The sequence below is a fragment of the Paroedura picta genome, chromosome 2 (genome assembly GCF_049243985.1).
Source record: "Paroedura picta isolate Pp20150507F chromosome 2, Ppicta_v3.0, whole genome shotgun sequence".
NCBI classification, from domain to species: Eukaryota; Metazoa; Chordata; class Lepidosauria; order Squamata; family Gekkonidae; genus Paroedura; species Paroedura picta.
In genome coordinates, this window is record NC_135370.1 from 139,209,146 (window position 1) to 139,231,359 (window position 22,214).

The following is a 22,214-nucleotide window of genomic DNA, read 5'->3' on the forward strand; positions in this document are numbered from 1 at the left end:
TGGACCTGTTTGTATTATGATTGTTTATTGTTATACTGTGTTGTGTTTGGTTGCAATTGTTGGTTATTGATGTACATGTTCTACAGACTGTTTTATGTATGGTTCTCTGTTATAATGTAAACCGCCCTGAGCCTCCGGGGAGGGCGGTATAGAAGTATGATAAATAAATAAGCCTTCTGGAATTATTTAACAAATAGCTTCTCATCTGCTTCAAAATTGGCAGAAGTCCTATACAGAAAGGATTAGACTATGAAAATCTGTATATTACCTTGTTTAATGAATATGCATAGATATACAGCATAAATATTAAAACAAGATTCATGTATACAGCTGTCAATATAATTTTCAAATTCACATAAATAGTGCTTTCCTGTGCAGAGTACCTACAGTCTAAAACTATTCACTTCAATACTTAAACTCAAATATGTCTGTATAGGGCTCCTCTGCAATTATTTTATAGAAATACATTCTGTACAGAATGTCATGTTTGGAATAACCCTTAGAGAATGTTATAACGCCAGAAATGAACCCAGTCAATCCCTTTCCATATGAACACTTACAAAAGTGCATAATGTCACAGATTGCTTAAATCCATCTATTGTGGCATGAGTTACCTTGAAATACTGTGTAGTTCCAATTGGGTAGGCAAAAGGACTGGCAATTTGCCCCCATCTCCCCACCAATCAGTATTGGCTTTATGAAAATGATAAAGTAGAAGGAATTGAGAGGAATCTGGGGGGGGGGGGCTGAAAATATCCAGTTCCACAACATCATGTTGGAAAAACTAAAGCAACAGCTTATCTCAAACAGAATTGACAACAGTATAGGATGAATCCAACCTATGTCATTCAAGGTGGGGTGTATGAGAATCATCAGATTCTAAATTAACATTACAGTCTTAACATGATGTATCCCAAGAAGGGTATTTCAGAGTGGGTTGTATATTAAATGTTATAAAAATGCTATAATACAAATCTATGCAATTTATCAATTTCATTATTTCTGATTAACTTCTGCTTATACATATTCCTAGAGCTCCTCATTTTATACATTGGACAAACAGGCCAATCCCTTTGACAAAGAATTAATAGACCTAAATTTAACATTAAAAACCACAATATTCAAAACCAGTTGGAGAACATTTTAACCTTCCAGGGCATTCCACTGCTGACCTAAGGCCTGTTGGCCGCCTTTGGAGGTGACGTTTGATGGCTTCAGACGGCTCTCTTTATCCGAAGTGGACAAGTTGCTAGGCTCAGTTAGGGCGACCACTTGCCCCCTTGACCCCTGTCCATCATGGCTCCTCAAAGGAGGGGCCAGAAGATAGGAGGCCAGCTCAGGAACATTATCAACCTCTCCCTGGAGTCCGGGGAGTTCCCTGAGCAGCTGAAGGGGGCAGTGGTTCACCCTCTCCTGAAGAAATCTACGCTGGATCCGTGGGACCCCGCCAGCTACCGCCCAGTGTCGCACTTGGCGTTCCTGGGCAAGATGGTTGAAAGGGCCGCGGCAGACCAGCTCCTGGCATTCTTGGAAGAAACTTCGGCATTCGATCCATATCAGTCTGGCTTTCGTCCTGGCCACGGGGTGGAGACGGTGCTGGTCGCCCTGTTGGATGACCTCTGTCGCCAGCTGGATAAGGGCGGGTCGGCAGTGCTGGTTCTTCTGGACCTGTCGGCCGCTTTTGACATCGTGGACCAAAGCTGTTGGTCCACCGCCTTGCCGGCACGGGGATACGGGGCACAGCGTTACGCTGGATACGCTCCTTTCTCCAGGACCGGACCCAGAGGGTTGCAGTGGGAGATGAGTTCTCGCGTTCCTATAGACTCCCTTGTGGGGTCCCTCAGGGTGCGGTCCTCTCCCCCACATTATTCAACATCTTTATGCGCCCTCTGGCCCAGCTGGTACGGAGTTTTGGACTGGGTTGTCACCAGTACGCTGATGACACCCAGCTCTATCTCCTCATGGACGGCCGCCCGGACTCCCCCCCGGAACCATTCGCCAGATGTTTGGAAGCAGTGACAGAATGGTTCGAGCAGAGTCGCCTGAAACTCAACCCCTCCAAGACGGAGGTCCTGTGGCTGGGACGTAGGGGGCAGGACCAGGAAGCGCGCTTACCCACCCTGGCAGGGATGCAACTCACCATCACGTCCCAGGCCAGAAACTTGGGTGTGGCCATTGATGCCTCCCTGACTTTGGAGGCGCAGGTCAAAAAAGTAGCGGGCCAGGCGTTTTTCCACCTTCGCCAGGCCCGACTATTAGCGCCCTACCTGTCCCCCGAACACTTAGCCACAGTGATCCATGCAACGGTCACCTCCAGAATAGATTTCTGTAACTCGCTCTACGCGGGCCTTCCCTTGTCCTTGATCCGGAAACTTCAGCTAGTGCAAAACGCAGCTGCTAGGGTCCTCACTGGTACATCTTGGAGGGCCCACATCCAGCCAGTGCTGAGGCAGCTGCACTGGTTGCCAATTGCTGCCCGGATCCGGTTCAAGGTTCTGGTTCTAACCTTCAAGGCTTTACGCGAGTTGGGACCCACATACCTGAGGGACCGCCTATCGCCCTATGCCCCTCGCAGGGCCTTGCGCTCTGCGGGTGAAAACCTGTTGGTCGTTCCCGGCCCTAGGGAAGCACGCCTGGCCTCGACCAGGGCCAGGGCCTTTTCGGTCCTGGCCCCGACCTGGTGGAATGAGCTCCTGGGAGAGCTGCGGGCCCTGCGGGATCTTTCAACATTCCGCAGGGCCTGCAAGACGGAGCTCTTCCGCCAGGTTTATGGATGAGGCCGGGGCTGATAATAGATCTATGCCTCCCCCGGGGACTCCGGTTCTGGACCCGAAGCAAAACATCATCAGGACCTCCTCTCCACCCGCTAGTAGTGGGAGGGAGGGGGGGGGAGTTGAGCTGCCATTCTTGCCATGCCGGCAATATTGGCAATGTTATTATTGTTTTATGGGGTTTTAATGGGGAATTGAGATATTGTTACCCGCCACGAGCCGCAAGGGAGTGGCGGGCTATAAATCTAATAATAATAATAATAATAATAATAATAATAATAATAATAATAATAATAATAATAATAAGAGTAGCAGTTCTTTTATGAAGCAATTTCAAAGGGAGATTAGAAAGAGATTGCTGAATTGCACCTGATAATAAAGTTCAAGATAATGCTGCCACTTGGCCTGAAACAAGACTTGGGTTTCCCGTCTCATTACCAATGCTGATTTTGCCACACCTACAACCCTTCTGCATATCATACCTGTTATTGTTATTCATTTGCTATTGTCATTTGCCCACTAACATCATTCAGCATCTGAAATCATTCCACTTTCCAATAAATAGGATAGGGAGACTCACATTCTAGCTGTACCTGAAGAAGTGAGCAGTAACTTACAAATGCTCATACCCTGCTACAAGTTATGTTAGTCTTTCAAGGTGCTACTGAACTCTTGCTCTTTTCTATTGCTATATAGACAGACTAACACAGCTACTCATCTACTCTATCTCCATCTGTCAAAATCCCAATCAAAATTGCACATTTCATTACCACAGATAATAGAACCAGCTTTTCTACTCATAAAAAGGAAGGAAGTGTCCTGTTTGCTAATTAAACTGTTATGCTGGGGCTCACCAGACCTGAATGAATAGAAGTCACAGGAGAAAGGCACCATCATAAGTAGAGGAGCTAGACAAAACATGTTAACCATGTACAAAATATTAGAAAAACCTATATGGACATAAGACATAGGATCATGTTTCATTTGAAGACTCCAGCCTTAGTAAAAAAAGGTAAAGGTAAAGATATCCCCTGTACAAGCACCAAGTCATGTCTGACCCTTGGGGTGACACCCTCTAGCGTTTTCATGGCAGACTCAATACGGGGTGGTTTGCCAGTGCCTTCCCCAGTCATTACCATTTTACCCCCCCAGCAAGCTGGGTACTCATTTTACCGACCTCGGAAGGATGGAAGGCTGAGTCAACCTTGAGCCGGCTGCTGGAATTGAATGCCCAACCTCATGGGCAGAGCTTTCAGACAACATTTCTGCTGCCTTACCACTCTGCGCCAAAAAAAAAGGCTCTGAGCCTTAGTACATGAATGTATTTCTATTTTTCAAAAGTACGACACATAGCAGGCTTTTATGTGAAATAGTTTGCTCTTCAGTCTCCAACATGGTGGCTGACACAGCTAGAAAAGTAGCTTGAACTGATGGATGGAATAGTGTCCGGAACTCAATGGTACTAAGCCGACTGGCAAATAATTAAAACATCAGTTTATAGAGACCAGGTAGACATAGAGGAGTTGCCTACTCAGGGATACAGGAGCAATTATTTTCTTCAACCTGTTTGCTGAGAACCCTTCAGTTCTGGCAATTTGAAAGTAATTAAGCTACTCTATATAACTGGATGTAAACATTCATGTGTAACATTAACTTATGACAAATAAAACCTTAACTGTTCTACACTTACCTAAGATAGGCATAAATCTTGCAGATAATGGATTTATTGATTCATGGAAAATGACTTGAAACGGGCAAGATGTCCTCCTTTCCTCAGAAGAGAAGGGCCCCTCATGGTAAGTATCCATTTAGAAATAACAGAATCAGTGGCCACATTTTTGGCCACAGTGATACATAGGGATAATCAACTAATCAACTAAGCAAGAAATAATTCTAGACCATGGGCATCTACAGTTGGTGTAAATTACTGATTACAGAGCATTCTGGAGGAATGTATAACTGGTTATTACTTATTTACTTCTTTTATTTGTAGCTCCCCCCCCCTACGACCAACACTAATCGGTTTTACCCACTGGGTCCCAGTAAGAGTTGAGCTGAGGTTCTTGCAATTTCTATTTTATAATGTTATTGTTATGATCTTGTTAAGTTATTATTGTTATGTTATTACTGTTACCTACCATATGTTAATTGTATCTTTTCCTGTTTTCTTTAAACCACCCTGAGCCCTCGGGGAGGGCGGTATATAAATATAATAAATAAATTATCTTAGTCTATGTATTTATCATTAATTATTAATTAATTATTTATTATTTCTATTTAGATGCTGTCAGGTTTTTGAATTTGAATTTGGTAAGTATCCAATGATACGTTCTCCCTCTGATGCGAAGAACATCTTGATGGGACTTCCTATAGCAGTGTACTCAATTTCTAAGTGGGTCATTGTCTTTCGCATCTAATATGTGCTGAAGCATTTTCTGCTGAAGGCAGATTCAGCCAAATTGTAGGCATTTATCTTACAGTGCCATATAAATGTAGAGATGCATGATCATGTTCCTGCCTTACATACTTCTTCCACTATGGCTTGTTTGGCAAAGGCTATGTTGATTGCCACACTCCTCACTAAAAGAGCCATAATTCCATGTGGCATTTGGAGTTCCTAAGGTTTGCATGCTTCTATATTACATATTGATGGCTGATGTTTTGTTCCCCGTGTTCAGGGGGGAGATAGAAACAAACAGCACATCTCTTTCTCTGATGTGTTTAATTCTACTTATGAACATCTTCATGACCCTCCTAACATCCAAGGTGTGCCACGCTCTTTCCATCAGAGGCGTAGTGTTCAAACAGAAAGATGGAAGATGAATTTCCTGAGATTTGTGGAATACCAAATTTACCTTTGACTGGAAAGCTGGGTCAGTTCTCAATTGTCCTTGTGAAAGATACAGAGTTCCAGTTTGATGGAAAGTGCTCCTTGCTCTGGCACGCTTCTTGCAGAACTGATGGCCACCAAGAATAGAGTTTTCATTCTCAGTCACTTCAATGGAATCTCAGGCCACTAGGATGAGCTCCACCTGTTCTTCTTTGAGCTTCCTGATCAATTTTGGTAATATTGGGAATAGTGGGAAGGTATAAAATAGACCCCGCAACCAGCTTGATATTAAGGCATCTGTTCCTTCAACCCAAGGCTGATGGAACCTGGAGAAGAATCAATCCATTTGATGGAAAGATGTAAAGAGATACCACCAATGGAGGACAAAAGTGTATCAAAATAAGATTGAACAGATTCTTCTTGAAGAACCATTCTCCTGCTGAACCAGTCTGCTTGGATATTTGCCATCCCCTTGATGTGTTCTGCATGATAAAGAACAGGTTCTTCTTTGCCCATATTAGGATAATGGATGTTTTAGGTGCTATGTTGTCGGTTCTTAACAAAACATGGGATTGAGTTATTTTCTTTCCAAAATGAAAGAGAACTAAAATGGATGGCTCAAAGCTCTAGCAGGTTGATTGGTAGTACTGTTTCTTCCTTGATCTATTGGCCATGCACTGGTTCCTCATCCAATGTTGCCCCTCATCTCAACAGGCTGGCTTTTGTAAATATTAGTTTTCATTCAGTATTCTAAGATTTCTTGCCCTGTAGAAGGTCAGACATTCTTGTTCACCAGTCAAGACTGTTCCTCAGTTCAATGTACATTGATAAATCTTAATTTTGAAATGGTATCAAAAGCTGTTGTAGATCTCTGGAATGAAATCTGTCTCACTGAATCGTATTCATGTTTGCAATTAAGACACTCATCAATGTTGTGAGGATCAACTCAGTATTATTGATGCAGCTATGTCTATCTTCCTCACCTACTTGTTTGAGAGAAGGTGACAATTGGATGCGGTACCTATGTGTACACCCAAGTATTTTAGTCTCTTTGTCAGTTTTAAGGAGTTCCTATTCCATTTCACTAGAAATCTGTGTTCTTGTAAGCAGTGGATGTTTTTTTTCCCCATGTCCTCTCTTGAATGTCATGAGATATACCTAATTGGAATGTTGTCAAGATAAGGTTGTTGATGGTTGTTTTCTCAGTTTTACCTTTGGATTGATCAGCATTTTTGAGAAAACCCTCAGGGCAATGGACAGGCCAAAGGGCAAAGCTCTAAACTGAAGATGTTTCTCCCCTACACAGAATTGTAGAAACTTTTGATTACTGTGAAAGATCAGTAAATGGGCAAATTGACCATAGCATCTCCAGATTGAAATACCTCAACAGATTCATGGAACTGGGGAATTTCAGACAGTGAATTGCTCTCCAGTCTCCATTGGGGGAGTGGGGCAGAGAGAAAACACAGTAAATTCCATGACCCCTTTCTGATTGAGGAACAGGCTTTACAGCTCAAACGATGAAAAGATATTGGATCACATTCATAGTTCTGAATCATTTTTGTGTATTCCTATGTACAGGAGATGCTATAAATTGCTATGGCGGGTATTTGTGGAATTTTATGGTGGAACTATTTCCACTGCCTGACTGTTAGCAATGGAAATCTTCCAAATGTCTCTAAACAGCCATCCTCCCATTGGAGGAGACAGTAAGTCACAACTTGGGGTTTTTTTTCTTCATCCATCCTGTCCAAGCTAATAGGCTGTTTACTAAATCTGAGACTGAAGTTTTCCCTTCTGAATGACTGCCTTGATTGATTCCAGCTGGATGTTTTCACTTCTTGCATAAAACTAGGGAGTACATGTTGGGCATGAAAGGAAGAATTTCCCAAGTGTTTTTTTTTCATTGCATCTCAAAGTCCTGAGGAGTACTTTTTTATTGTTCCTTGTCTCCACTTGGAAGGTATAATTTTGTATAGATGGACCACAAGCTTAGTCTTATCATGGAGCATTTAGCTCCAGCAGGTTAAAAGAAAGGAGGCTCATAGGAATCCTTAGTTGCAAGAGACCTCAAACAACAGACACCAAACAACTGGTGGCTTCGTCAAGGGCCTTGCATAAAAGCTTTATAATGTTTTTTTTGTTTCCCAAATAAAATGTCACAGCAAGGGAAATTCAAAAGGAACAAAAATGAAATCTCTATGGGCTTCCTAAGGTATTTTTGAAAAAGAAAGCCAATGTTTTCTAGCACGTTGGAGTAGATGAACTTCTCTGATGTTGGATATAAACAAAGCACTTGCCAAGCACAGCTAACATAGCACACACTTAACTCAATTGTTTAAATTAGTGGGTCAGAAAGACAGTGTATATTTTTTTCAAACAAACTTAACTTTTTTTATCCAAGCAGCATCACTTATCTGTTCATACAGACGAATTACAAGCAGAATTCAAGACAAGCTGCTTGATGAGAAAGTTGCACATAAGAGATATTTAAGAGGAGGAGAAGGGATTCAATAGCAAAGTAAATGTTTTTTTAAGGCATTTTTAAGGCATCTTCGGCATCTCTATTTAAAAGACCTCAGAAAGCTCAGAACAAGAATAAATTTTCTACCTTACTGATAATCAGAGAAGGGAATCCAGTGTGTCAACTCTAAATGTTTATTTAGTTAAATCTCCAGTGTGCATGATTTAGTAGATAAATGTCTCCCCCCCCCCATTTATAGATTATATTACTTAGAGCAGTGATCCCCAACCCCCAGTCCGGAGTTGGTACCAGGCCATGGCTTCTCCTTGTCCTCCTCCCCGACTGCTGCCTCGGGGGCTGCCCTGCCACTCTGCTGCCGGCTCACCTTTAGTGCTCTCCAGCGGCTGCCATGGCTGGGGCTCCCCCTCGACGTGGCAGTGCACAGCTACTGCTGGCAGCACCCCCCAGTCAGGGAAGTCAGGGGCGCCGGTGGGAAAGCAAGGGGAGCAGGGGCTCAGGCGGCGGCTATGTCCCTAGGCAAAAGACTATCCCCCTGGGCCTCAGTAAAATTATCAAGTGTTGACCAGTCCCTGGTGATAAAAAGGCTGGGAACCACTGGCTTAGAGTATTAATATCAGAAAAAACCTCTGGATTTTTTCAATAGAACTTTGGATTCACAGCATGAGGAAGACAATGGCTAATATTTCATTTCCACTTTTTCTAATCACATCAAAAGGCAATTTCAAAAATTCTACCAAGATCAACACAGGCAGAGGAGAAGCCTTTCATCCCTCACATGTACCTTCCTTTCATTTCTAGACAACCTAGAATTATTTGCAAAGTTTTCCCCATCTAATGCAAGATTACAGAGAACCTAAAAAAAATCAGTATACTTTCTAATGTATACATTAACATCCCCCTCTAGCTACTAAAAAATAATAAAAGAGACTTTAGTTTGTTTTTTCATATGTGCGACAGGGATAATAGATATATAGTGTATTTCCCTCAAGCGGTTTGGCTGCAAACATTTCCTGGGTTTACTTAAGCTTCTTCTCCCAAATTAACCAGAAACAGGCATTCTAAGAAAACACAGGTTGTGTGGGAGCCAAGCAGAAATTCCATTATTCATTCCAGGCCATCATCTTCTAAACCACAACCTCAAGACTTTCCAAAGATTCACACCATCTTCTTTAAATTATATATAACTATTAATAAGTTATACAGTCACATTTTATATTTTGTTAGCTGCTCAGTGTCCCCAATTGGGAGAAAATCGGAACAGAGAAACGGAAATCAAGTGAAAGAACAAAAACATGTAGGATTTGTGATGAAAAAGATGAGCAGCAACTCACTCTCCAAAAGCCTGTTTACAATAATGGTGAAATATGGCCCGATGCTTACACTTTAACACCCTTTCCTGCTACTGCCACAGAGAGCTTTGCTTTGGATTGCACCTCTAAGTATGCAACATCCATTGTACTTTATACTCAGGTGGGGAACCGTGTTGGTATGAAGCAACAGAACAGGTGTGAGTCCAGTGGCACGTTTAACACCCAGAATTAAACTTAATTGGTCCTAAAGGTGTTGCTGGACTCAAGCTTTTGTTCCATTGCTTATTGTGCAGCCCTACTTTAAGGACAAATTGCTTTTTACACAATTCTCTGGCATGTGTGCAACAGGCATGAGAACTTAATAAGATATTTGTTACCAATTTATTTAAAAGAAAATTATTCCTAGGATTGTATCCAGCCATTATTCAGTGCTAGGAACTTACAGGCATAGATCTTCCCTTCTCTCCCCTTCCAGAAGTGTTTATTCAGCCAGTTGCAAAACCTATGTGGACTAATTTCCATATAGGTCACTGAGCTGCAACCAGCCCAACCTCTTGCATTGGCTCCACATTTCCCAGGTTCCAAAATGGCTGTTTGGGGAAGGCAAGATGTGTGATACTTGCATGAGCACATAACTGGGTCTGACCTATAATGAAGAAACACATAAGGTAAACCTATATTACTACCATATTATCACTGTTGGTTTTTAAAAAAAATAATTTAATAAAATCACAAACATGGAAATACAAAGGAACAACCAGCAAGAACTCCATCCACGTATATCTAAATAATGTATAGGTCATAATTTTGTCTTATTCCAAAACATAATAAACATTGACTATCTCTCTACATATCCATCCCGTATATCAGTAAGTCTGTGGTAACTTGCCCCCATACCATTTGTCCACAATTTATCTTAACTTTGTATTGAAGGTGCCATTTTATTAACTTTTGTGGGCCATTTACATTTATTTTGAAGTTGTTTACAGATCAAATCATATTACACCAAACTACAGAAATTGTTTTTCATCATTTTCACATCCTCTACAAGGTCTGGTCTAAATGATTGTAAATGAAGGGCTGTTGCGTCCCCTGCAAGGAGACTGGTTTAGAAGTCGCCATACATGTTACTTCTCAGCCATTTAGTACCTTGCTACTCTAGCATATCTTAAACTGTTAATTCTACTAGTCTGATAGTCTATACTATCCTATAATAGTAAAAACATCTCAAATTCTTTACACTTAAATTTCTGGATTCTTTAGTCTAGCCAGTACACTCCCTAACTACCAAGCATGAGCCTACCTGCATCTCTACAGACAAGAGGTTGAGCCAATGTTTTGTCCATAAGCAGGGACTGGGTATGGGCTTACCCCCACTGGCATCATAAATACAAGGTATGTTTCTCAAGTTAACATACTTTGGAGAGCAGCTGTGGAGATACACAACATCTACTCAAACAAATCAGTTTGCTGTATGGCACAGGAGAATCAGAATAACTACTTGAAAAGCAGAGTAGCCAAGACGGAGCTCTAAGGCAACTAGACCCTAGTTCAAAGACGATTTTTCCTATGAACTGAAGACGTGACTTTATGCAAGCAATGCTCTCTAACTCTCCATGTGCAACATAGCAATAGCACCACTGACACTTATACCACTCAAGAGTAACAAGAGAATATATGTGAAGCACTCTGAACTCTCAGAAGCATTATATAAACGCTTCACAGAGTAATAATAATCAAAGGGACCTATATAGAACTAAGTGCATGCTTTGCTCCCACTGTTTTCAGTCTACAGAACTTCCAGTGGTCATTATTTTTTAATCGGGCTCTCTCCTACAGAAAACAAGAAGAACACATTGCAGAATGCCTCTAGTCATTTTTCTGTACTCCTCAGCATCCCTGTTGCATCTCGGCTGATTGCTGTCTTGAAGGAAACCTCTTAGAACAGGGGTAAGTCAACCTGTGGTCCTCCAGATGTCCATGGACTACAATTCCCATGAGCCCCTGCCAGCGTTTACTGGCAGGGGCTCATGGGAATTGTAGTCCATGGACATCTGGAGGACCACAGGTTGACTACCCCTGTTTTAGAAGATTGTATTCAAACCCATTGCAAGGCACAACACAACAGAGATTACCTAGACACCTTGAAGGGCAGGGCCGAATTATCTTTAAGCACAATAAGCCTTATGCCTTGATTTAAATCTCAGCACAGCAAAGAACTCACTGAGTGAGATTTGGCAAGTTGTTGTTTTGCAACCTTAGCCTTCTATTCTATGTGCATTAGTGCTATATAGACATAAAAATACTGGTCCAACTTATTTTATTTACCACATTATATTCTACATTTCTGACCACTCAGGATTACTATTTTACAACACTGGTGGGATAGCTCTAAAAGCTAAGAATGTGTGCAAAGTGCTTTGACAATTCAAAGCATCTCAGACTCTTTGAACTCGTACCTTTCCTAAATGTATACTACTGCCTGTGGTTTTCCAGCCTACCACCAATCATGCACTGCATATGTGAATGTGTAAAGAGCACTTTGAACACTGTGCACTGGGCTTCTGTTGCACGTAAGGATCTGGGCAGGGTAGTGGAAGACAGCAGGCTACCAGAATCTCTTTTTAAAGCCAGATAGATGGGCACTCAATGAGACATAGCTCTTGCTGAACTCTCATCTTTCCAGATCAAACTGTGACAATAAGAAAACCAGGGTGCAACCACTCCCACAAATCCAATATATATCAATGAAGGGTCACTTAATTTTCTCAGGTAGTGGCAAGAGGGAAAAATCACTACTTGAATCAGAATTCTATTCCTCCATGGAACTTAGCCACTCTCCCTCCAAGTGCCAACCTCCCCCCACACAAAGTTTTCAAAGTCCCTAAACTAAGAACTTCCACAATTCCACAGGGCCTGCAAAAAGGAGCTCTTCCACTAGGCATTTGGTAGGGCCGACTGACCCATAACATCTACAGGTGCCCCCCAGACTGAGGGACCGAACCTACTGAGGGATTGTAAAAGTTACTGTTGAAGTGCCGTTCTAATTGTTCCAGTTGGTGTGCTGTTGTTATTGTTCCAATTGGTGTGTTGTTGTTATTGTTATACTGTTATATTGATTTTGATAGTGTTCTATGTGAATGTTCCAAAATGTTTTATGTAAACCGCCCAGAGCCGTAGGGAAGGGTGGTATAAAAATATAAATAAATAAATAAATAAATAAATAACAACCGTATTAAATTCATAGAATTCTCATAAATACGCAACACATTAAACTGATGTTGGTACAGACAGATATCATTCCACCATGATGTCATGTAACATTTTATGAATATGACAGTTTATACATGCAAAGCAGTAAAATGTAACCATAGAGAAAATGTTTTGCTGCATTGACCCTATCTACTTTCCTAATCAAATATGGTACATTTTACTCTGGTTTTACTACAGGATTGCTAACCTCATATGAAACAAGATTTGCAAGGGGGGGGGGTTCTAACAGCCTTAAAAAAAGTCATAAACAATGAGTAGAAGAAATATTTCAAGAAATTTGGAGTGGAATACGAGAAAGAACTAGCACAATATTCTTGTTAATCCTGCATCAGAGATAACACAGAAATCCCAGGGGAGGGGGGGAGCACAAGAAACCCAACAACAGTATGGTAAAGGATCACAGAATATTTTGACCATTTTATATGCTCAATAGCAACAGCACTATGTCAACCATAGAATACATGACAGGCTAGGAATCGGCATGTTATCCAGATTTCACGTAGGTTGTGTGTAAAAAGGTAAAGGTATCCCCTGTGCAAGCACCGAGTCATGTCTGACCCTTGGGGTGACGCCCTCTAGCGTTTTCATGGCAGACTCAATACGGGGTGGTTTGCCAGTGCCTTCCCCAGTCATGACCGTTTACCCCCCAGCAGCAAGCTGGGTACTCATTTTACCGACCTCGGAAGGATGGAAGGCTGAGTCAACCTTGAGCCGGCTGCTGGGATCGAACTCCCAACCTCATGAGCAAAGCTTTCAGGCGGCTGCCTTACCACTCTGCGCCACAAGAGGCTCTTAGGTTGTGTGTAGTAAATAGTAAAAGGGGAAAAAGCTACTAGAGACATCGAAGCAGTCCATCCAGTGCTTATCTTTGGAAAATATAAATGTCAAAAAGGAGAACAGATTTCGCTGGCAATATGGCACATCAAGTTACAATGGATGGGACTTAAAATAACAACACCATCATATATACACACTGCATCGCAGAGTATCAAATGCAACAATATTAATTCCCACTTTGTATCTGATGTTAACAGCATGGTACCAGGCCATTGAAAGACCAGGTGAATGTCTCGAAGAAAGAGTAGACAGAATCTAGAAAACATTAGTGCACTTCTGATCCATTGATTGCAGAGGAACAGGCACTTACAATTTTTCTGGAGTGCAGCCAGTGGTTCAACGAATTCACTCTGGTTGCCCAGTTTCAGTATGCTTCTGAATTCTAAAGTGGTTCCAAATCTACCCTTGGCCATGTAGGAGGCATAGAAGGCATTCTACTTGAGCAAGGAAAGATCTGCAATTTCCATGGGTTTCCCATTTAGTCTAGAATCCCTCATGCTGCATCCCATTCTATTTCCCAAGTGTTCCCCAGTCCTCAGCAGCAGCTTTTTTTGGCCAGGGGCACTACAAGAAACAGGGAATGGAGGGAAGATATATTCTGCTGAGAGGCAGTGTCCTACTGGAGTGCCAGGCAAGGACTAGGAAGACCCAGGTCTGAATTTCCACTGATTAATGATGTAAGCTCAGGATAGTTATTATCTCCCTGCCTAGCATAACTCATAGGGCTGAAACAAGGATGAACTGAAGAAGGGTAAAGCCACATGACCCATACTAAACTCCTTGAAGGGAGAAAGAAAACAGAAATTACACAAATTTCTACACTTGGTTGTTTGGATCCAAACAAATAACTGTAATTAATTATATTTCAAAGGCAAATGAAACCTCCAAAGACAGGGATTTTTTTTACATGCAAGATGAAGAGGAAAAAAACTTCTCCCCACTGTGTTGCTAATGTTCTGCATCCACACATGGGTTTAATTTCTCTAGAAACTCATGTATGGATAAACACAATAAATTATTAGCTGAAGCTTATTTTCTCTCCAGTATGTTCTGTGCCTTTAACATTAATGCCTTTCAGTCACAATGAGAAGAGATATCTTTCAAACAAATTACAATCCACTGAATATTCTCCCAGCATGTTTGTTAAGTGCCATCAAGCTAATTCTGGCTTGCAGTAACCCCTGATTTCATCTGTTGTTGTTAGCTGCGAAGTCATGTCCATCACGACCTCATGGACAATGATCCCCCAGGCCTTCCCGTCCTCTACCATTCCCGGAGTCCATTTAAGCTTGCACCGACTGCTTCAGTGACTCCATCCAGCCACCTCATTCTCTGTCGTCCCCTTCTTCTTTTGCCCTCAATCGCTCCCAGCATTAGGCTCGTCTCCAGGGAGTCCTTCCTTCTCATGAGGTGGCCAAAGTATTTCATCTAGACAACACTAATTTGTCCTTTTGGAGATCCATGGTATCTGTAATACTCTCTATTGAATAGTGGGTTCAATAAGACATAGAGTCACTCATGCATCAAGCCATCAGCGAATTATTAACAGCACATAACTGAACTCAACAGCCCACCACCCAAACTTATATACAGTTCACAGGTTCCTGCCAAAGCCTGTGACTGGCTCTAAGCAGAGCCCCCTGAATGGACAATTACGACAACCAACAGTAGGCTGGATCCTGCATGTCAGCCAATGTAATTACACATCCACTAAGGTCTCCATTCCCAGTTTCTGCTAGACCCCATGTACAACAGAGGCTGCAGAGGAGAGGACACAAATGGGTTTAAACCTCAAGTACAACGATATACGCTAGATATCAGGAAAAAAAATTTCACAGTCAGAGTAGTTCAGCAGTGGAATAGGCTGCCTAAGGAGGTGGTGAGCTCCCCCTCACTGGCAGTCTTCCAGCAAAGGCTGGATACACACTTTTCTTGGATGCTTTAGGATGCTTAGGGCTGATCCTGCGTTAAGCAGGGGGTTGGACTGGATGGCCTGTACGGCCCCTTCCAACTCTATCATTCTATGATTCTATGAACATTCTCCTCCAATTCCACATTTCAGAGGAATCAACTTTCTTTCTAGCAGCAGCTTAATAGCCTTGGGTTAGTTATCTCAAATGTAAATTCAAAATCAGACAAAAGTTTTGGGACATCAAATATTAAGTTCTGAAAAATATCAGCACTCTAGAAACAAAAAATTGGTGTTATCAAGCTATATACTTAATTTATAGATTCCCAAACACAGGACACCTTTCATTTTGGTCTGTCTCAGAGTTCTCCCGTCCACTTTATTAGAAGGAAAATACCATGATGTGATGTTTCATGACCATTTATGCTCTTGTGCTGCTGGGGAAATTGAAATGGTTGGAATATATTGCTGTACTGACACTTATTTAATGAGCTTACATATATTTTACACCTATCCATATTATATTCCACACCTTTCTATTTGCAGGCTTTGATGATCTATATGGTTGCCATAGTTAAAAAGGTGCTGATTTAATGACAAATACAATTTCTATATTGCTTAATGAAAGATTGCCCCCTTTTTATGCGGACCCTGTAGTAAGCTTCCCTCAAGTCCAATTTTGTAAAAATCTGGGCCCTCCCCAAGTGCCCCAACAGATCCTTAATCAATGGCAAAGAGTAGGCATTGCAGGTGGAAACAGCATTCAGCCCCCGGTAATCCGTGCAAAGGCGAAGGGACCCATCCTTCTTTTTCACAAAGAGTACTGGGGCAGCCAGGGGGGAAGTGGCCGATCTAATAAAGCCCCTGGCAAGATTTTTGTCCAAGAACTCTCGGAGCTCCTTCATTTCCCTCGGGCTCATGGAGTACAATTTGGCTTTTGGAAGCGGCTCTCCCTTTTTCAGTTCAATTGCACAGTCTGTCTTTCGATGGGGAGGCAACTGATTGCATTCGGCCTCAGCAAACACATCCTCAAACTCACAATACTCCCGTGGGAGAGCTAGTGCCCCCGCCTCCGCGGCCATCGTCTGGCAGCCCGAGGGGGGTAGGGGTCGTAAGTGCTGCTTGCAACCCGGGGACGAAAACTTTATTGTCCCCTTTTTCCACTTCACCGTGGGATTATGTTCGCGCAGCCAGTCCAGCCCCAACACACACGGGAACGCGGAATGAGGTGCCACCAGGGGTTGGATCTGCTCCCAATGTTTATCAATGTCCAAGTCCATATGGAGCGTTTTTACTGTTGCCTCCCCCCCCCCCGGGACACATTTCCCATCCAACTGAGTGATGGGTAGGGGCTCCCTCAGAGGCACCTTCCCTACCCCCAAAGTCTCGGCCAGTGCTGGGCTCACCAGGGTTTTAGTACAGCCCGAGTCCACTATGCAACGTACTCCCAATTTTCTCCCCGAGCTGGGTTCTGTGAGAGTAGCGGGTAAGAGAACCAGGGGAGGGTCACTCACCGCGCGTTTGCCCCTGCCGGAGACCTGCTGGCCTTTACAGCAGGTTGTCGTCGTTTCCCGACTGCTCTCCGGATTGCAGTTCCTCCTCCTGGCTACTGCCACTATATTCCTCCACCACAGTCGCTGCCCCAGCCGGGGCAAGCAGGGACTTGGCGGTCTTCTTTGGGGCCACTTTCTTCGTTGTCGTTGCCTTGGCCGGTGCTCCACTTGTTGGTTTGGTGCTCGCCGCACTCCCCGCCCCAGCTTTTGCTGGACACTGGGCAAGGAAATGGCCAGCCTGGCCGCAGCCCAGACATAAACCCTTCTCCATGCGGCGAGTGCGCTCGCTGGGATCCAGTTTAGCTTTGGGTTTGGATTTCTTCGGGGTGGAGGTCTTCCCCCCCACCTTTTCCTTGATTCCACTGAACTCCGCGGCCCGTTCAAGATGGCTTTCCATTTCTCCCGCCAGCTGTACCCAGCCTAGCATGGTCAACGGGTCGTCTAGGAGGAGGCACTTACTGGACAGGTTTCCGGAGAGGCCCCCCACGAAGGCATGCACCCTCTGGGGTTCCGTCCAATCCGGAACGTCCGCCGATAATTTTTTGAATTCTCGGGCGTACTCGGCCACAGTCATTGTCCCTTGTTTGAGGGCCTTGAGTTGCTTTTCCGCCGTCTCCTTCTCGAAGGGTTCCACGTACATCAGGCGCATGGTTCTCAGGAAGTGATTGTAGTTTCGAACAGCTCTCGGGTTGTAACGGTAGAGATCCATGAACCACTTCCCCGCCTCGCCATCCAGGCACTCTCCCACGAAACGAATGCACTCGGCATCATCATGGAAAGTAAAACCCATGTCCATCATGTAAGCCTGGAGGTGGACCAGGAACGAAGGAAAAGCCGACGAGTCGCCAGAGAACCGGGCCTTAAACTTGTAGGTGCTCCGCATCTCGACCCCCCTCAGATGGGGAGGCAGGCGACCCGGGCCCCAATCCACCGGAGCCCGCGCTCCTCGGGGTCATGGGCGCACCCCGCGCCCGACTCCTGCCGCCGCTCCAGCCGCCGCCGCTCCTGCGCCACCAGCCGCCGCCGCTCCGTCGGCTGCCGCTGCTGCTGCTGCTTGCACTCCAACGGCTCTGGCTCCATCTGCACCTGCCGGGACCACACCCCGCACCGGCACCAGGGGTTCCACTCTCCTCCCAGTCGCAGCCGCCACGCGGTCGTCTTCTTCTTCTTCGCCCGACGAATGCGCTGCTGCCCTCGCCGCCGCCAGGGCGGCGGCTTCGGCCTCGGCGTCCATCGCCGCCACCTCGCGCTCTCTCAGGGTTGGGAGGTCTCCTGCACGCTGGCCGCCCGGTTCACGGAAGTCCGCTTGCAATTCTCGCAGCAGGCGCCTTGCCTCGCGCTGCGACTCCGGAGCCAGTTCTCCCAATACCGCATGCAACCAGTTGGTCACCCTGCTGATCCTCTGCTGCAACTCCTGCACCTCGAGGGTGGTCGCCAATCCTTGACTTGAGACCCCCGCAGGCAGTTGCTCAGGCCACAGCTCATCACCTGTCAGGCGGTCATACTTTGACAGATGCCTGCGTTCGGTGATGTGCCTCTCCAGGAACTCGGAGTGGCCCGGAGTTGCTTCCCCCAGGGCTTTGGCCATTCCGGAGCTAAACGAGCCCGCTGCAGCCACTTCGCCTTGAGAGTAGTCCCAATCCAGACCCTCTTCCTGCTCAGTATAGATATTACCTTCGTCCTGCATGTTGGCAGGCGAAAGGTGTTGTGAGATTTGACTTAATGTCAGACGTTGAAAGGACTCACAACCAACTTCTATGAAATAGAAAGTTTATTGAGAAATACTTCATACACCTAGACTAGAGAAGTCAAATCTGCCTGAGGACAGATTTGCTTCTCCTTATCAATACAATTCTCCCGCCCAAAACTTGAAAGTTCCCAAGGGAGGGGAGGAAGAAAGAGGAGACAGATGCAATTAAAAACAGTGTTACTTTCACATGTCCTTGGCTGTCTTCAGGCTTAGATAAGGTGTTATGGTTACCAGAAGCTGGCCCAGCCGAGAGGCCTCAAGGAAAGGAACATTCAGAGATAATGGCTACAACAACATAGTTTCACTTTTAACAAGCATGCATGATATAGGGGCCTGGAGCTCCCAGGCACCAAGCGGCAAAGGTCAATCTAACTGTCATGGAAGAATCAGGCTAATTCATGACAGGGTTTTCTAACAATCCTGACAGTAATGAAAGCAAAACAAGTACCTATCTAACAGTGAAAAATAAGAATGCTGCTCGTGCACTGAGCTTGTCCTTTTCACACTGTACAGGAGGTTAGAAACTTGATGAGGTGCTTTTATGAAGACAGAAAAAAGAATTCAAACTTGTCTCAGGAGCTGAGACATCAAGATTCAACTCTTTTTCCTCACACAGTTAACAGAGACAAAAAACCAAAAGCCCATTTATCAAATGTTTATAACCAAGACCTTTTATATCATATCAAATAACTATTTCAAAATCAGTGTGGAATATACCTTATCCATACAATCTCTGATGCAATACACAATTTATCGTAGCAATCTGGTTTTTCATTTGTAAAATGAGTTTCTTTTAAATATGCAGTTCACTATCCCTTCCATTAAAGAAATATGTTTACAGTAATATATAACTGTATCAAGCTGCTATATGGGATTACCCACAATGAAAACAGAGTTCATGCATATGCTAATATTCTTTATCCTGTGAGGGGTGGCATCCTCCAATGTCCAGAACCCACAGAGCTCTGTTTGTGTGAATGTGACATGTGTTGTATGAATCCAGAGATGAGCAGAGGTCTCCCAGTTTCATGCAAACGTAACTACTGAACTAAAATTAGCTGACAGACATTGGCCCTTGACCCTTTCCAATCTGGCTTCAAGCTCAGTCATGGTGTGGAGATGGCTTTGGTTGCCCTTACAGATGACCTTCAGAGGAAACCAAATTATCAACCTATGAACTCCTGTCATATTTTCATCCCATCCCTCCTTCAAGGAGCTCTAGGGAACGTTCTCTGTCTCTACTTTATCCTCATAATAACTATATAACAAACATTAGACTTCAAGCAAGTCACTAGAGCCCAAGGACATCCACAGTTCACTTCATGAGAGAACAGGAAGTAGACCCTGGGTATCCACAATACAATTTGACATTAGCTACTACACATCACTGTCTCTAAAATAACTCCATCCATGTTCATTTCTTCTTGGTTCTCCGGGGGTATAGAGGACTATCAATAATTCAAGCAGCCAGTTGTAACAAATCCTAATATTCCACAAAATTGGCACCTGCATTGGTAATGGCTCACTACACTGCAGCTGTCCAACCACAGAGCATGCAGAAGCCCAAACCAAAGGCATCACCTTCAACAGTATTAAGCTGGAGCACAGAAATATAACAGTGCAAACCTTGCAATATACTGTTTTTAAATAATTGTAATAAATTTAAGCTTAATGAATTAAAGGATTATGTTTGAATGTACTTTGATAGGATATAAACCACCCTGAGCCTTTGGGAACGGTGGCATAAAAATTTAATAAATATGAAAATGCCACTGGCAGATTGCCACACTGACATTACAGAAAAACCACGAGAAAGAAACTGATGACAGATAATATTACCCCACCAGCTGGATGCAAGTCCAGGATCACTTCAGAGACAATTAAGATTTTCAGAGTATGAACATTCAAAATCTCATACCCTAAACGTCTTGTTGATCTCTAAAGTGTTACTGGACTAAAACATAGCGTTCTACAGCAGACCAACACAGCTGCTTTCCAAAAACTGTTCACTACCACTAATTCTTATGAAGAGAGGAAAAATGGCCAGAATTTAACATTTGGCTTCAGTGGTATAGCTTCAAACAACAGAGACCCCAGAAATCTGGCAGTATTGGGTATGTATGGAAAACCTGAGTCTTTAGAAGCCCAGTAACCACCATCTATTCAGTTCAGTGATTGCTAACGTTTTTGACAACACAAGCTATTTCAAAGAGAGTCTAGCCTTATTAAGTGTTCATTTGTCAGTCCCAGAGGATGACCAAATAACTTCTAACCCATAGTAGCACATGGTAACCAATAATTACCGCTGATATCCAATGCCTAATCAACATTTTTTACCAGCCCATCATTTGGTACAGTTTTAGAAGAGGCCCAGAAGTTTACATTGATCCCATTTGTTCAAATCACAGAAGCAAGTCTGAATGTAGAATCTCCAGTCAGTACTACTGAACTTCAAAGTCCTTGATCAGTTCAAAAGTATGACTCCCCACCAAGACTTATATTCTACCTAGGAACTAGGAATATATTGGACATATGAAATGCTATATACATACAATACATTGAATAAAAGATGTCTGGTGGTAGAAGCCCTTCTAGTAAGGTTTTTATAGGAGAGAACCAAAAAAAAGGAACAAAATAGCATTGACTACATGTATACAGCTACATACATAGTGCCGAGGAGTCACCTGTTTGCATTGCATGATACATTCTAAAACAAAGAAGTCAGCATTAATTACCATTGCTTGCAACCCACAGAGAACAGGAAGGTATCCACCCAACTGGAGTCTAAACCATATTAGAGACTACAGCATCATGTTGGGATGTTACTTATCCTGTTTAATTTTTGTTTGATAGTTTGCTCGTGTAAATATTTACTTTTTCCATTTACTTTCCATGAGCAAAGGAAAATGGAACACTGGATAATAGTTCTTGAAGTAAATTGTATAAGTTACCTAAAAAGTATTTTAATCCAGCATTCAGAGTACTAATGAGATACCGAACCACCCCAATGACTGCAGTGTATTCAGATCAGCATAGTCTGACAGTACTGTGTTTTCAGGCACTGTGTTTCACTGGAAATGTACCAGGAGTTTTGATAGTGTGAAGACCAACAGGCCAAGCTGTGAATTAAGAAACATCCAGTTCCAGTCTCATTTCTACCATTAACTGTCTAGCTTTAGAAAAGCCACACTGCCTTTAATTCTCAGTCAACCATCTGCAAAATGGGCAAATGGCCTACTTTACAGGTTTACAAAAATAATGCATATGAAAAGCTTTAAACACTCTAAAGTAGCAATCCCCAACCTGTGGGCCGTGGACCACATGTGGTCTGTCGACTAACTGGAGGTGGGCCGCGAAGGACGCCCCCCCCCCGGCCCCATACTTCATCCATGATCCGGCAGGCGCACATGGGACTATCTTGTTGCAGAGAAACAAGCTCAGGGTTCCCAATGATTTGTCATTGTCATGAGTTAAAATTTCCAAGAAAATAAAATGT

The 22,214-nt window shown here is 43.5% G+C and overlaps 1 protein-coding gene across 3 annotated transcripts in view; it reads right to left on the reverse strand.

Moving 5' to 3' along the window:
- STXBP6 (syntaxin binding protein 6) overlaps positions 1-22,214 on the reverse strand; it is a 131,322-nt gene that overhangs the window by 104,233 nt on the left and 4,875 nt on the right. The window lies entirely within an intron of this gene.